General features: G+C 40.3%; 2 non-coding genes across 2 annotated transcripts; both read right to left on the bottom strand.

Moving 5' to 3' along the window:
• Positions 1–12380: 12380 nt before the first annotated feature.
• Positions 12381–12452, bottom strand: trnaw-cca. Its single transcript has one exon. It is a non-coding gene; the product is annotated as a tRNA-Trp (tRNA).
• A 1303-nt stretch (positions 12453–13755) lies between these two features.
• Positions 13756–13829, bottom strand: trnat-ugu. Its single transcript has one exon. It is a non-coding gene; the product is annotated as a tRNA-Thr (tRNA).
• Between the last annotated feature and the right edge of the window lie 1258 nt (positions 13830–15087).

Genomic DNA, 15087 nt, shown 5'->3' with positions numbered 1-15087 from the left:
GAATAATGAATGAGTGGAGAGGAAAGAGCGCAGCTGGGAGGCGACAACTCGTTCCAGGACCTTGGACAGGAAGGGGTGGTTGGAGATGGGCCGGTAGCTTAATAGCTGCGACGCATCAAGGGAGGGTTTGTTAAGGTGGGAGTGATTGTGGCTGTTTTTAAGGGAATGTGAATAGAGCCAGAGGAGAGGGATAGGTTGACGATGTCTGTGATATGTGGGGCAAGCAGGTAGAGCTGGGAGATAAGGAGTGGAGTGGGGATGGGGTCAAGGGAGCAGGTGGTGGTTTTCAGGTTTAGGATGAGTTTGGTGACAGAGGGTGGGTAAACGGGTAAGAATGTGTGTACGGGAGGATGGGTAGCAGTCGGAGTGTGTATGTGAGGGGTAGGGGGTTGGTGGATGTTGGAGTGGAAGTTACCGCCGTGCGGATTCTCTTGATTTTGGCTTCAAGGAAATCCAGCATCTCCTCGCAGTGAAGGTTGGAGGAGCTCACCGGCGCGGGGTGGCGGGGGGAACGGAGGAGTCGGGATGGGGTAGAAAACAGTAGCGTGGTGTTGTTCTTCGCCACCAGGATTATCCTGGAGTAGAAGAACGACTTGGCCGAGGCTAGAGTGGAGCGGTAGATTTTGAGGAGGTCCAGCCAGATTTGTCGGTAGACTGTTCAGCCAGGTTTGACGCAGGTGCATTCTACGGCCCGCACCTGACTCTTCAGTGAGCGGAGGTAGTTGGCGAACCACGGGGAGGAGCGAGAGTAGGAGACAGTACGGGAGGTGATGGGGGCAAGAGTATCGAGTGTGGAGGAGAGGGTGTTGTGGAGGAGGGTGGGAGGAGAAGAGGTGTCAGTAATTGTTGAAGGCCAGAGGAAGAGGAATTCAGAGAACTATAAGGCATCGGTTAGGGATTGTGGGTGTCACTTCTTCCAGGGGCGGTAGGAGATGGTGGTGTGTCTGCTGGAGGTGGGTGGATGTGGTGAAGGAGATGAAGTGGTAGTCGGAGACGGCCTTGTCGGTGATAGTGACATCCGAGACACTGAGATCACGGGTGATCACCAAGTCGAGTGGGTGTCCGTAACTTCACATTGTTGAAGTAATCAACAATGGGGGAGTTGATTTGGAGGGAGAGGTTGAGCAAGGAAAGCAGGGAGGAGAAACCTGAGGAGATGGAGCAGCAATGGGTGAAGTGCAGGTTGAAGTCGCCCAGGATGATGACGCGATCAGAGCAGAGGCAAAGAGATGTATGAAGTGTCGAAATATCGGAGATGAAGGAGGGAGAGGTTTTCGGGGGCCATTAGAGGAGGAGGATTTTGAGTTAGAGGAAGGAGGGGTGGGAGAGGGTGAGGTGGTCGAAAGAGGGGACAGAGCCAGAGGAGTAGGGATATATGTCAAGTGGTGTCCTTGTGAAAAGGGATATACCACGCCACGGCGGTTGGGGCGAGGGATATATGGGAGGTTTAGCAGGGTGACGTGGCCTCCGTGAGGGAGAAGGAGTCACCTGGAGTGAGCCAGGTTTCCGTTAAGACCATGATGTCAACGCTCTCATCAAGGATGAGATCGTTGATGACCAGGGCCTTGTTATCGTGGGAGCAGACGTTTTGTAGTCCGATGTGGAGGGAGCGGTTGACAGAAGGGTGTGTGGGAGGTGAGGGGGTCCAGGTTGTGAGGCAGGGGTGGGGGAACTGGGGATAAGAGAGAAGAGGTTGGCTCCCCGGGTCTGTGTCCGTGGTGGCTGGCGAGTGTGGTGGAGAATGGGGCAGTCGGTGTGGCTGCTGCTGGATAGCCAACGCCGAGTGCCACTGTGATCCAGGCGGAGGATTCCAGGCTGGAACAGAGGGAATTTGTGGGAGGGTCAAGTGGGGACAGAAGGCGAGAGGGACGGAGAGAGAGGAGGACAGAGCGGGAGAGATGCAGAGTGAGGAGGGTTTGGGGTGAGAGAGGAGGATGGAAGGAGGGTTGAGGGTCTCGGGTCAAAGCGGCAACCATAGGTGGATGGCATTATACCATAGGCTGGGGCTGGGGCAGCCAACCCAACAGGACCATGGTGGGCCCTGATGTGAGCCCTGGGGGTGGGGTGGGGTCGCGCTGTTTTTTTTTTTGCGCACGCACACTCCCTCGCACCGCCCCCACAGCCCTGTGCTCTCCCGCACTGTCCTGCAGCCGATCCCCGTGTGGCTGCACTCCTTGCCGCCGCGACCTTAAATACCTGTGTTGGTAGGCCCAGGCTCCTCAACGCGCTGACCTGCACCCGCTCCCCGTGTGGTGTGGGGCTCGACATATCATCGACTGCCAGAATAGTGGAAGAGAATCTTGAATCGGTCTTCTTCGGCCTTGAAGTCTTTATGTTCCAGATTTTTTTGGACACGCTTGTATTAAGGATCCCATCTTCCCCGCTCCAGTTAATTTTCCTTGAATATTGTATAGTGTTGTGATAAAATTTTCCCATTCTATTGTGTAATATTCCTTCGTTTGTAACACCACATTGTGCACAATTATCCTAAATTGTAGCTTCCTGCAGAAGTTCATTGTTGTCCTTCTTTAACTAAAATCTCCATCCCAGTGTGAAAGACTCCACAATTGTTTTGATGTTGATAAAGATTAGTTGACACTTCTTTGAGGAAATTTTAACACAGCTTCAGTAGCTCCTGAGTCATATTTCATACTAGAATTCTTTCAAATATAATCTTCTCACTGGATCCACACATGATAATTTCTGTTTCTGTATCTCTGTTTCTCTCTCTCTCTCTCTCTTCAAAACACCTATCTATATATCTACTCTCTTTTCAAAGAATCCCATTTGAATAAGAGAAGATACAACTCAGTTAAGATCACATCCCAATATTCCAACAGTCAAAAGATGAACTGACACAGATAAATTGTTACATGAAATAAGCGATGCCTGAGAATAGTGTGTTACATTTGAATGACAATCTTCTCCACTATTTTATAGTTTCCATATTTTGACATCATGATGGTTGCCGTGGAAGTGCATAAGCATATTATATGTTGAGAAACAGAGGAACCTTTGCATTTAACCAACGCCTTTCACACGGGGAAGAGACATCAGCATGAAGTCTAAAAGCACATCACATTATTTTAAGGCATAATAACTTTATTTTCAAGTGAAATTGATAACCTTTCAGATATTAGAATTTCCACAGGATTTCAGAGCCTGGTAAACTTTGATTACTTGAGCCCTGGCGTATCCTCGTTCTCAGAAAAGCGTCTCTCATTCATGTACTTAACTAATGCTCTCCAGAAACACATATGAAACTTTCCTTCACTACCCGATCATGTAAGTAATATATTTTACTCCTAAAATCTACCAGTGTTTTTCGTGAATAAAAACTGATGTTTCTGAAGCTATTTCTTTGTCAACCATCTGAAAACTCCGTCTACAGTTTACATTTACAGATGTTTTTTGTCAAATATCAGAAAGCTGATTTGTATGCAATATGTTTGTTTAATGACTGTAAAACGGCATCAGTGTGTGTTGCAATTAATACTTCCCTGGTGGATTGCCGTTATTATAAATAACTTCTGATGAGGCTGCCCTTTCATTCTGTTCATGGGAGCCATCCAGGAGGAGGAAAGTACAAAGGCTTATCTTGAAAAAGTTGGCATTTTTAACCATTCATGACGTGGAGGCAATTTACTACCCCATCCTTGCAATACTTGGTGTTCCTGGTAAGATTTCTTACATGTTAATGATTATATACATCGCCGTCTCGCTGCGTATTCTGTTAATGATTTTATAGCCTGAGTTTATGCATCTTTCAGTGTTAACAGTTGCCAAGTGGGCAGAATTTTCATTTGTCAGTACCAAATTATTCGTGGTGGGTGGGCGCAAAGTAAGTGGGGTTTCCATTAACTGAACTGGTTCCAAAGTGAAACGCTGGCGAAACAAATTCAGATCCCAGTCTGTCCACTCAGGTCGAGCACCTGAGCCTGGTTTCTCAGTCTCGTTCATCGGGGATATCGTTCTGCTGGATACTGATGATATTAGACCAGCTGGTCTGACTCATCGGTTGGACATGGAGTGGCATTGGCAAAACTGATTTTTACCTCTCAAATACTGCTGACGCTGAAAGCCAAATGCCTAACGGTTAGGATTGGCCAAACGGGAGCGATAGCAGCAAAGCTGGCCAGATAGTATTATTTTGTTTACCTATTCTGTTTTTTTCCAATAAGCTAACAGTAAATTCCTTTACAATTTTTTTCCGTGAAGCAATTCAGATGTCTAAACAATTTGATGAATTGCTTTTTCAAATGCAAACATTATTATTATCACTCCTACACGGTCGTTGTGCATTCAACGAAAAGTTTCTAAAGCATTTTGAGGAACTCCATCATATTTAGACGTTACATAAAAGGTAAGTATTACTCAACATTAAATTATACCGCTGTACAAAGGCAATTTATTTTTTATCACTGAAAGAAAGGCATATTGAATCATTTGGGATGATCCTTTTGGAAGCTGTTGGAAATTGTCTGTCTCGTTCGCCGGCAAAAATAATCCAATTGATGTTCTATGATATGAATCACTGTACCAAGTATAAGGATTCTTGCTTTAATTTCTTTTTTCTTATTTTCTTGAAGTTAACTTGATGGCGCTGCTGATCCTTTCCCGTGGAAATTGTGGTCTCGCCAAAGGCGTCACCCTTTACCTGGTATCCATGGCGGCGGCGGATTTGATGGTCATTATCACGGATGTAATATTGAATCGCATCAATAGTTTTTATTTCCCAATCAGTTTCTTGTTCTATACGCCCGTGTGCAGTCTCAGAATTGTTTTGATGGCTACAGCCATAAGATGTTCTGGCTGGTTGACTGTCGCTTTCACCTTCGACCGTTTTGTGGCAATTTGTTGTCAGAGGTATAAAACTACATATTGCACTGAGAAAACTGCCTATTTGGTGATAACAATAGTCAGTGTGATGAGCTGTGTTCAAAGCATTCCCTGGTACTTTATGATTTCCCCCGCTATAATAATTAACGATGTACCGTTTTACTGCACTGGAAAGCCCAGCACATATACTTCACCAATATCGAGAGCGTTTGGATGGTTTAACCGAATTTTTACTCCTATTACTGTTTTTCTTTTCATTTTTCTCTTCAACGCATTAACCATCAGACACATTTTAACAGCCAGCAGGGTCCGCAGGAGAATACGGGTCAATAAAAATGGGACTAACCAGAATGATCCAGAGATGGAAAAGCGAAGAAAATCCATAACTTTACTATTTGCTATATCGGCCAGTTTTATATTGTTATGGATTACGACTATTATCTACTCATTGAAATGGAAAATTACCAACTATAACTACGAAACAGCAGTGAATAGCTCCCGATATATCTTCCAACAGACGGGATTTATGCTCCAACTTTTAGGTTCCTGTACTAACACATGTATATATGCGGTGACCCAAACCAAGTTTAGAGAGGATCTGAAGAATATGGTTAAATATCCATTAACACTTATTGGCTTTAAGTAAAACTATTATGAATAATAAAGAACTATTTTTCGACTGAAGATGTCTTGAAAGTTTTACTTCTCGAATATGCCTGTGTTCATGTACAGGAAATACACCCATTCCTGTTTGCAGATTATCCGGACAACTACTATTGGACGTGAAAAACTCTCCAGATAACGCAATGTTTGTACAATTATTTGCATAGTCCAGTCGCTGAACCTCGCAACACAAACTAACTGACCTATATCTGTGTGTTTATTTTTCATTTTTATTATTGGTAAAGATGTTTTATTTGGCGTGCAATGTTTTTTTGTAATCTATGTCTACACGACAAGTTACATGTAAAGAGCTCATCTTTCGCATGATAGCTTTTTTTACGCTTATCAGTAACACTTTCCTCGGGGGAAACGACATGTGTGTAGCTGCTTTTATCCGTAATTTCATGAGTCTGTGTCTGTTGTTGTTTTGGATGATGTTTAATACCTTCTAGCAGTTTAGTATCTCTGGCTGTCTGATATTAACTGGGAGCACCACTATATTGTTTGGTATTAACAGTGCGTATGTAGATCTGTATGTGTGTGTGTGTCTGCATATATATCCCTGTGTGTCTGTGTTTCTGAGTGTCTGTGTGTGCTCGTCCGTTGCTTGTGTTGAGGGGTGATGGCTGTTATTCAGTGGCTGCTAACTGGTGTTTAATGGGTGCTTGTTGGTGTTTAGTGGGTGCTAGCTGGTGTTTAGTGGGTGCTGGCTGGTTTTAGTGGGTGCTGGCTGGTGTTTACTGGTGCTAGCTGGTGTTTAGTGGGTGCCGGCTGGTGTTTAGTGGTTGCTGGCTGGTGTTTAGTGGTTGCTAGCTGGTGTTTATTGGGTGCTAGCTGGTGCTTAGTGGGTGCTAGTTGTTGTTTAATGGTTGCTGGATTTTGTTTAGTGGTTGCTGGCTGGTGTTTAGTGGTTTCTGGCTGGTGTTTAGTGGGTGCCAGCTGGTGTTTAGTGGGTTCTAGCTGGTGTTTCGTGTGTGATAGCTGGTGTTTAGTGGGTGCTGGACACACACCCACGAAGCACCAACTGGTCTCTGGACATAATTTAGCAGCCAACAAACACCTTCAACAATCATTGAACAATTTTTCGTGTCTATTGTTGTGGATAGTGTTTAATAACTTCTAGCTGTTCAGTGTCTCTGGCTAATCACCAGCGAGCAACAAAAAAACAGAAAGCACCCATTAAATATCTGCACACACAGACACACACAAACACTGTAAACATCAGACTATATTGAGGTGAACACTGTTAGTATCAGACGATATAGACGTCACTGCTGTGGCTGTCATTCAGTGGCTGCTGGTTGTTGTTTAAAAGTTGGTGTATAGTGGCTGTGAACTGGTGCTAATATATATATGTATGTGTGTCTGTGTACGTATCTGTATTATGATTTTAGCAATGACGGCGATATTGTCTGTATTAACAGTGAGCACCTCAATATCGTTAGATATTTACAGTGTGTGTCTGTTGGTCTGCGTGTAGCTGACTTTTCATGAGTCTGTGTCTGTTGTTGATGTGGATGGTGTGTAATGCTTTCCAGCTGGAGTTTAGTGGCACTGACTGTCTGATACTGACAGGGAGCTCCACTATATAGTCTGATGTTAACAGTGTGTATGGAGATCTGTATGTGTGTCTCTGTACGTGTATCTTTGTATGTATGCCCCTGTGTCTGTGTGTGTCTATGGCTTGTGTTTAGTGGCTGTGGCTGTTATTAGGTGCCTGGTAGCTGTGCTTAGTGGCTGCTAACTGGTGCTAACATTTATGTTTGCGTTTGTCTATATAATGATATTAACAATGTCGTCTGATATTAACAGTGAGAGCACCTCAATACAGTCTGATAATTAGAGTGTGTCTGTGTTTCTGGAACTGTTTGTGGATGTGTGAATCTATGCTTTTTTATATCTGTGTCTCTGTGCGTTTGATTCAGTGTATCTATCTGTGCGTGTATCTATGTGTGTGATTGTTGATCCGCTACTCGTCTTTATTCAGTTACTGCGTCTGGTGTTTGTGGGCTGCGGATGGGATATATTGTCTGCGACTTGTGTTTAATGACTGCTAGCCGGTACTTACTGGCTGCTTTTTGGCTCCTAGCTGGTGGTTTGGGCTGGTGTACAGTGGCTGGTGTTCAGTTGTAGGTGTATGGCGTCTTGTGTTTTTGTGGTTGTGGCTGGTGTTCAGTGATTGTGGAACATATTTATTGGCTGCATAATGGTGTCTGGTGACTTCCAGCTGCAGCTTCGTCGGTTTGTAGCTGTTTATGTGCGTTCCAGTGTGTGTTTCCGTGTATCTGTGCACATGTGTGTGTTTGTGTGTGTCGCTGTGTGTATATGTGTGAGTGTCTGCGTGTGACTATACAATGATTTTAACAAACTATATAGTCTGATATTAACAGTGAGCACCTGAATATAGTCAGATATTTACAGGCTTTCTGTGTGTGTTTGTTGGTCTGTATGTGGCTGTGTGAATCTGTGCTTTACTGTGTCTGTTGTTGTTGTTGTGGATGGTGTTTAATACCTTCTTGCGGTTTAGTGGCTCTGGCAATCTGATATTTACAGGGAGCACCACTATATAGTCTGATGTTAACAGTGTGTATGTAAAACTAAACATCTGTATGTGTCCGTGTATATATTCCTGCGTGTCTGTGTTTCCGTGTGTCTATGTGTGCGCGACTGTTGCTGGTGTTCAGTGGCTCTGGCTGTTATTCAATGGCTGGTCGCTTGTGTTTAGTGGGTGCTGGCTGGTGTTTAGTGGATGCTGGCTGGTGTATAGTGGTTGCTGGCTGGTGTCTAGTGGTTGCTGGCTGGTGTTTAATGGGTGCTGGCAGGTGTTTAGTGGGTGCTGGCTCGTGTTTAGTGGGTGCTAGTTGGTGTTTAGCCATCTCCAACCTCCCCTTCCTGTACAAGGTCCTTGAAAGAGTTATCGCCTCCCAGCTGCGCTCTTTCTTCTCCACCCATTCATTATTCGAACACCTTCAGTCGGGTTTCCGTGCTGCCCATAGCAAAGAAACCGCCCTGGTCAAGGTCACCACTGACATCCTGACCATCTGTGACCAGGGCTCCCTCTGCCTCCTCGTCCTCCTCGTCCTATCGGCAGCATTCGATACGGTCGACCACGGTATCCTCCTCCACCGCTAGTCCTTCCACCTCAACCTTCAATGTCCTGTCCTTGAGTGGTTTAGGTCGTACCTCTCCCACTGACTTCATTTTGTTTCCACCAAAGGCTTTACCTCCACTCCCCACACTGTCTCGTGCGGTGTCCCTCAGGGCTCTGTCCTTGGTCCCCTCCTCTTCACCCTCTATATGCTCCCCCTGTGGTGACATCATCCGCAGACATGGGGTTAACTTCCACATGTATGCGGATGACACCCAACTCTACCTTTCCTCCTCTACCCTCAACTCCACGACCTCCGATGTCCTGACAGCTGTCTGTCCGACATCGAGTCCTGGACGAGAGACAACTTTCTTCAGCGCAACGTGCGTAAAACCGAGGCCCTCCTGATTGGTTCGCGTCAGCGCCTCCGCACCTCAGGCGCTGACAGCATCAGCATCCAAGGCTGCACTCTCCACCTCTCAAAGCCATCAGGAACCTCGGTATTCTGTTCGTCCCTGAATATCACAAATAATCACCAATAATCACCAATAATTAATAATAGTTAATAACATTAAATAATATTAAATACTATAACATATATTTAATAATGATTATTGATCAATAATAATAATTAGTAATATTTTAAAATATTCCATAAGAATTCATAATTAATAATAATACATAATAATTAAAAATATGTCATAATGATTAATTATAAATTATAATTATCAACAATAATTAATAATAAATAAACATATTCATTAATAATTAAAAATGAATAATAATCACCAATAATTAATAATAACCAAAAAATTGAACATATCATAATAATAAATAATAATTTATAATATTCCACAATAATTCATAATAATAATCCGCAATAATTAATAATCACAAATAGTCAGCGATAATTGATAATAATTAAAAATATTTAATAATAATAAATAATAATAAAAATATTTTTAAATAATATTCCATAATAATTCCATAATAATATTTTTTAATTAATAAATTAAGTGATATCAATCCAAAATAATTAACAATGATACAGATATTTAATAACAATTAACAATAGATAATAATTATTAATAATTATTAATAAGTAAAACTATTCAATAATAATTAATCATGAATACTAACCCACAATAATAGATCTTTAATGCCATAATAATTAATAATAATTAATAGTGTTTCACAATAATGAATAATAATTAATAATTATTATTAATAAAAACTACTAAATAAAATTATGCCATAATAATTAATAATAATTAATAACTATCAACGATAATTATCATTAATGATCAACAAATATTATTAATTATTATGTAGTATTATTAATTAATATTCATTATTATGTTTTATTATTATTAAATATTATTAATTATTATCATTTATCATGGCATATTTTTAATTATTATTTATTATTGTTAATCATAAATAAAATTATCCATTATTATGGAATATTATTAAATAATATTTATTGTTATTACTTTTAATTACTATTAAATATTATTAATTACTATTAATGTTCAATAGTATTTATAAATTATTATGGAATATTATTAAATAACTTATATTTATTATTTTTATTGTTAATTATTAATTATGTTTAATTATTATGGATTATTATTAAATAATATTTATTATTATTACTTAAAAATGTCATTGGATATAATATAGCGCCATATCACATCTTCCAGAAGATTCAAAGCATTTTACAGAATACACTGCTTACTTTGTGGGCGAAAATAATCAATGCCAAATCATAAACTTTGATCAAATGCGTAAACATTATACATGACTGCTGCGATTATAACTGTCTCCTGCATTGATATAAACAATTGGGATTGAATAGCAACATCTAAGCCATTCGGATATTTTAAATATTCGTTTTACCAGCGTCAAACTTGCAATCAACCACTCTGTAGGAATAATATTTTTTGAAAGAATTATATTAAACAGTTGACCTACATTGAAATGATAAGTTTTTCAGCCGGATGTGAGAAAACCGTTATCATTCTGAGAATTAAATTAAGTATTACCTGCAACCTACACATAGAAATTCCTAGGTTTGTAATGGAGTGAACATGCTTCAACGGGTGGATATATCGACTGTAGATGATCCTTTACATTATTGTTGACTTGATTCCGCTCAATTCTGTTGGAATAGATTTTGTGCTTTGGGAAATATTGGAGTTTAACAAGCTTGAACTGAAAGCTTGACAACTGAGAGCAACTTTCGTGGTTTAGTAACTTTGGTGAAACTTTACTTGACTTATTTTGATTTTATTTTATGTTGGAGCCCCAAATATCCGTCTCATTTCAATTCATGGATATCCGTTGTGGGAAAATTAGTCAATCGTCACCCAGAAAAGCACTGGCACATTATCTGTCAGTTAAAAACATATCTTTCGAAGGGTTTGAAGTTGCCACGACAATGCAATAATACACTATCCAACTGTATGAAATGCAAGGAATCGAATCATACTGAAAAACACTTATAATTAGGGAAACAACATTAAAGGAATCAGGTGCAAGCAAGATTTACTCCAATTGAGTTCAATTTCGTTGTTCAGTTGTTGAGGACAAATGATTAAGTCGATGGGTTGGAAATCCATGAGGAACCTTCCGCTCATTTCGAATCCGGCAATCTACAAATCTTGCTCACTTTCATTATAATTGTGCCACTGTTTGTAGAAATGTTTCCTTTTTTGTAATAATTGTGAATTTGGGAAACCTGCGGAAGAAACGTGGTGGAGACGAGACCAATGCATTTTTCCCTATGAACGGACCCTTAATAATGTAAATTTAGGTTATTTTAGTATATTAACTCAAATAAATAAATGACGAAGTGTTTTCTCTCAATCAATGACTGGGACACAGCTGTATGCAATTGGTTGTCACATTTTGACCGCAAAGACACAATCAATATACTTTACGGTATATTCTATGAAGCTCTTTGAGACATCCAGAAGAGGTGAGAAACTCTATATCAAACGAAATCATAATTATGATTATTGTAGATAAGTAGATCAGATGATGCAGGATGATGGTAAAACTTTTGGACAGCGTTTTGACAATTCGTATATTTTTTTATTGTGATTTCTCGTAAGACTCATCAACCTCTCAAAATAACATTAGAGCATGATTCTGGAAGGTAAATAAAAATGCTGGGATTGATTACAGATAAGCTCATTTTACAATTCACAATAAAGATAGAAGTATAAATGTGGATATCAAAAAGTCTTTTTAAAATAATTTCTCATATTTACTTTAATAATAATAAAACTAGACTTTAATTTGAAATAGCAATTTTTCACGTCTACTCGACGTCTGAAATCGCTTCACAGAACACACTGTATAGTGAATTAATAATAATAATAATCCTTGCATTTGATATAGCGCTTTTCACGTCAGGAGGACGTCCCAAAGTGCTTCACAGAATATACTGTAAAGTGAATTGAAAGTATATTTGTAGGCGAACGCGGCAGCCAATTCCGCACAGCAATGTCCCACAAACAGTCGTAGATTGAAAATGACCCGTTTATTATTGCTTTTTGGAGGGATTATTCTTAGCCGTGTGGAGTAAGGAAACTTGCCCAAGGTTTAGTCCTGCCTGGATTTGAACCCCAGGGCTTCGCTTGCAAAGCGAGAGCTCAAACCAAATGAGTTTTAAATAGAGAAAACTATCTGTGGGAAGATGTTGCTCTCCGTTGTTAAAACTTTAAATTGAACAGAGAAGATTGTCCACTGTCATTGATTTTCATGTGACTGTGAATCAAAACATTGACCTCGACGTGATTTGAACACGTAGCCTTCTGATCTGGAGTCAGACGCGCTACCGTTGCGCCACGAAGTCCACCTCTTGACTCAGATAACACGATGGGTTGTACAGAGGAAAAAGGAAAGCAGAACAACGCCTGTATCATTAGCAACAACAACAACAACATTGCATTTGTATTGTGTCTTTCACGTCGGGACGAGGTCTCAAGTTGCTGGACAGAGTTTCGGACACGAGCTACATTAAGTAATCAAATATATTAAAATATATTATAATATTATAAATTATAACATACTAAAAATATTATGTTGAAATAAATTGTTGACCAATCGTCAAATCAGTAAAATTACATGTATGTATTGGAGATGCAGTGAGATAACCCTCGACTCACAATTGCTGTTGACAATGATTTGCATTTGTTTTGCGTTTATCACCCGGGAAACTGACAGCGTTATACAATAAAGATAATAATAACTGCGAAAAAAACCTTTGCGTTTGATATGTTTGATACGGCGTCTTTTGACTAAATTAAGGCGTTTCAAATCGCTTCAGATAATATACGGTGACGTGAATTATAGCTCATCATCCCGCAGTGGATAGAGTTCAAAATTCCTTCTTTCACTCCACGTCTCTCACCTTCATAAAGCAAATTATTTGTCCCTCCAAAATGCCGCTCCTTCTAGAATAAAGCCCTTACATTCCAAGACCTGATAATCGACAAATATATGTCAGTGGGATGACCATTCTTTGCTAATTCTTTGATTCCCCCCTTCATGTCTCGGTTTATGTTGATCTCGTCGGAAGATACCTTGAACACGACAATAGAATAATAACTGACACTCGAAATAGCAGAGTTGGGAGAGCGTTAGACTTAAGATCTGAAGGTTCCTGGTTCAATCCCGGGTTTCAGCAATTTTTTGTACATTTTGTCATTCTTGGCGAGCACACAATTTTTATCAATTGTAAATCTTCATCCTCACTGAGATGAGTAAACTTTCAGCGTGCTCACAAGTCGCACAAATAATTAATCGTTGAATTGTTAGAGAGCCTCCAGGAATCACGTGCGAGCGCCCTACAGGATATACGAAATGTGCCGTATATGTGTTTTGTGTGAGAATGGGACAATCTATTTTCGCACAACAATATTCCACCAACAGCACTAATGTCGACCTGACTAGACAGCCGTGAACAGACTGCGGTGGCCTCGGTTTCACTCCTCTTTGTTAACTCAGCCAATCCAGCAAACTTGCAGCACTGCCGTGGAATAAAAGCGGCCTTCCAATGTCAAACATTGCAGCAGCAAAACTCCTTGAAGATTAAGAAATTGCCGAAGTCACTTTTAGGAATTGTAGACTTACTGCTTCCAAAAATTCAGCAGAAGAGGCACCGCTGGGATTTGAACCCAGGATCTCCTGTTTACAAGACAGGTGCTTTCACCGACTAAGCCACAGCACCGTAGATAACCAAGCTGTCATTTTCTCTTCAGGGAATCAAAATGTCATGTGAAAGTTATCAATAATAATAATTGCTTTAGAAGTATTATTTTCCCCTTTGGCAAGAAGGCTGAAAAAAATTCCAATGGTTTCCTTAGAGCGATTTGACTGTGTATTTTGAGAGTGATTATTTCTTTGAATGTGAATTCAATTCTTAAGTCAATTGCAACATTGTAATCCTAAAAGGCTTATCCAGACCCGCGATAACATATCGGACCTTTCACTGGATACTCAGAAATTCAGAGCCACAATAGTTTGTGATAGTCAATTAATTGAATGCTTTGCTGGTGGCCTGCAAAAATGACCTTTGTTTTGTAAAAGTGAGTGTGATCAGTCACAGAAGATATAAACAAAGGAATCTAAAATGCAGATAAAAGGAATTGCATTACATGAATCGATTCACTGTCATGCCTTGATCCATGTTGGTTTGGTGATCAGGATTCGGATCAATTTCCAATGCAATCCAAGTTCATTTGGAAGTCAGGGAGAAAAACATACTTGATTCTATTAACAGCACAGGATCTATTGCCAATGTCATTTCGGCATTTCGTCATACTTGTACTATTTAACACAGAAGTAAATCGTTCAATCAATACTGAAACATTGTAACTCCAAGAAATTATACTTTTTAAATTACTATAGTCACTGTAATCGAAAGGGCTGCTTTATACTCGGTTTCATTTGTCTTCGGGGACGTTGTCCAACGTGAGGGACACTATAACATTGCAAATTGTTATTGCTTTCTTGCTCGCAAGAAATAATGAACTTTTTTTCCCTGGATATGGAGTTAATCATCGTTACTGAAAACGAAAATGGCAGCAAAGCTTCCTCTGATGATTTCTTTTGCCCACCGAACCAACCACAATCACAACAATAAAATTAGAGACGCCGTCGCACATAACTGGACTGTATGTGTTTCATATCTGAGTTGGGGATCGGGATTGGGGATCGTGGAAGGTGGCGGCGGAGCTATGTTACATTCTTCATAATGAACAGAATTGTCGGGTCCAAGAATTTGAAACTCGGACTTTCCTCTAATGAAACACTCGACATAATTGAAATTTATTGTTGCCATTTTGAAAACAAAACAGAAAAGATCAACTAAAGAGTGAACTGAAGCAGCTCTAGTGGCGCAATAGGTTAGCGCGTGATACTTATATGACAGTACTTCCTCGAGAAATGCCGAGATTGTGAGTTCGATCCGCACCTAGAGCAGCATT

This window comes from Callorhinchus milii, unplaced genomic scaffold (genome assembly GCF_018977255.1).
Source record: "Callorhinchus milii isolate IMCB2004 unplaced genomic scaffold, IMCB_Cmil_1.0 Scaffold42, whole genome shotgun sequence".
In the NCBI taxonomy this organism is placed as follows: domain Eukaryota; kingdom Metazoa; phylum Chordata; class Chondrichthyes; order Chimaeriformes; family Callorhinchidae; genus Callorhinchus; species Callorhinchus milii.
This window is presented reverse-complemented; position numbering and strand designations above follow the sequence as displayed.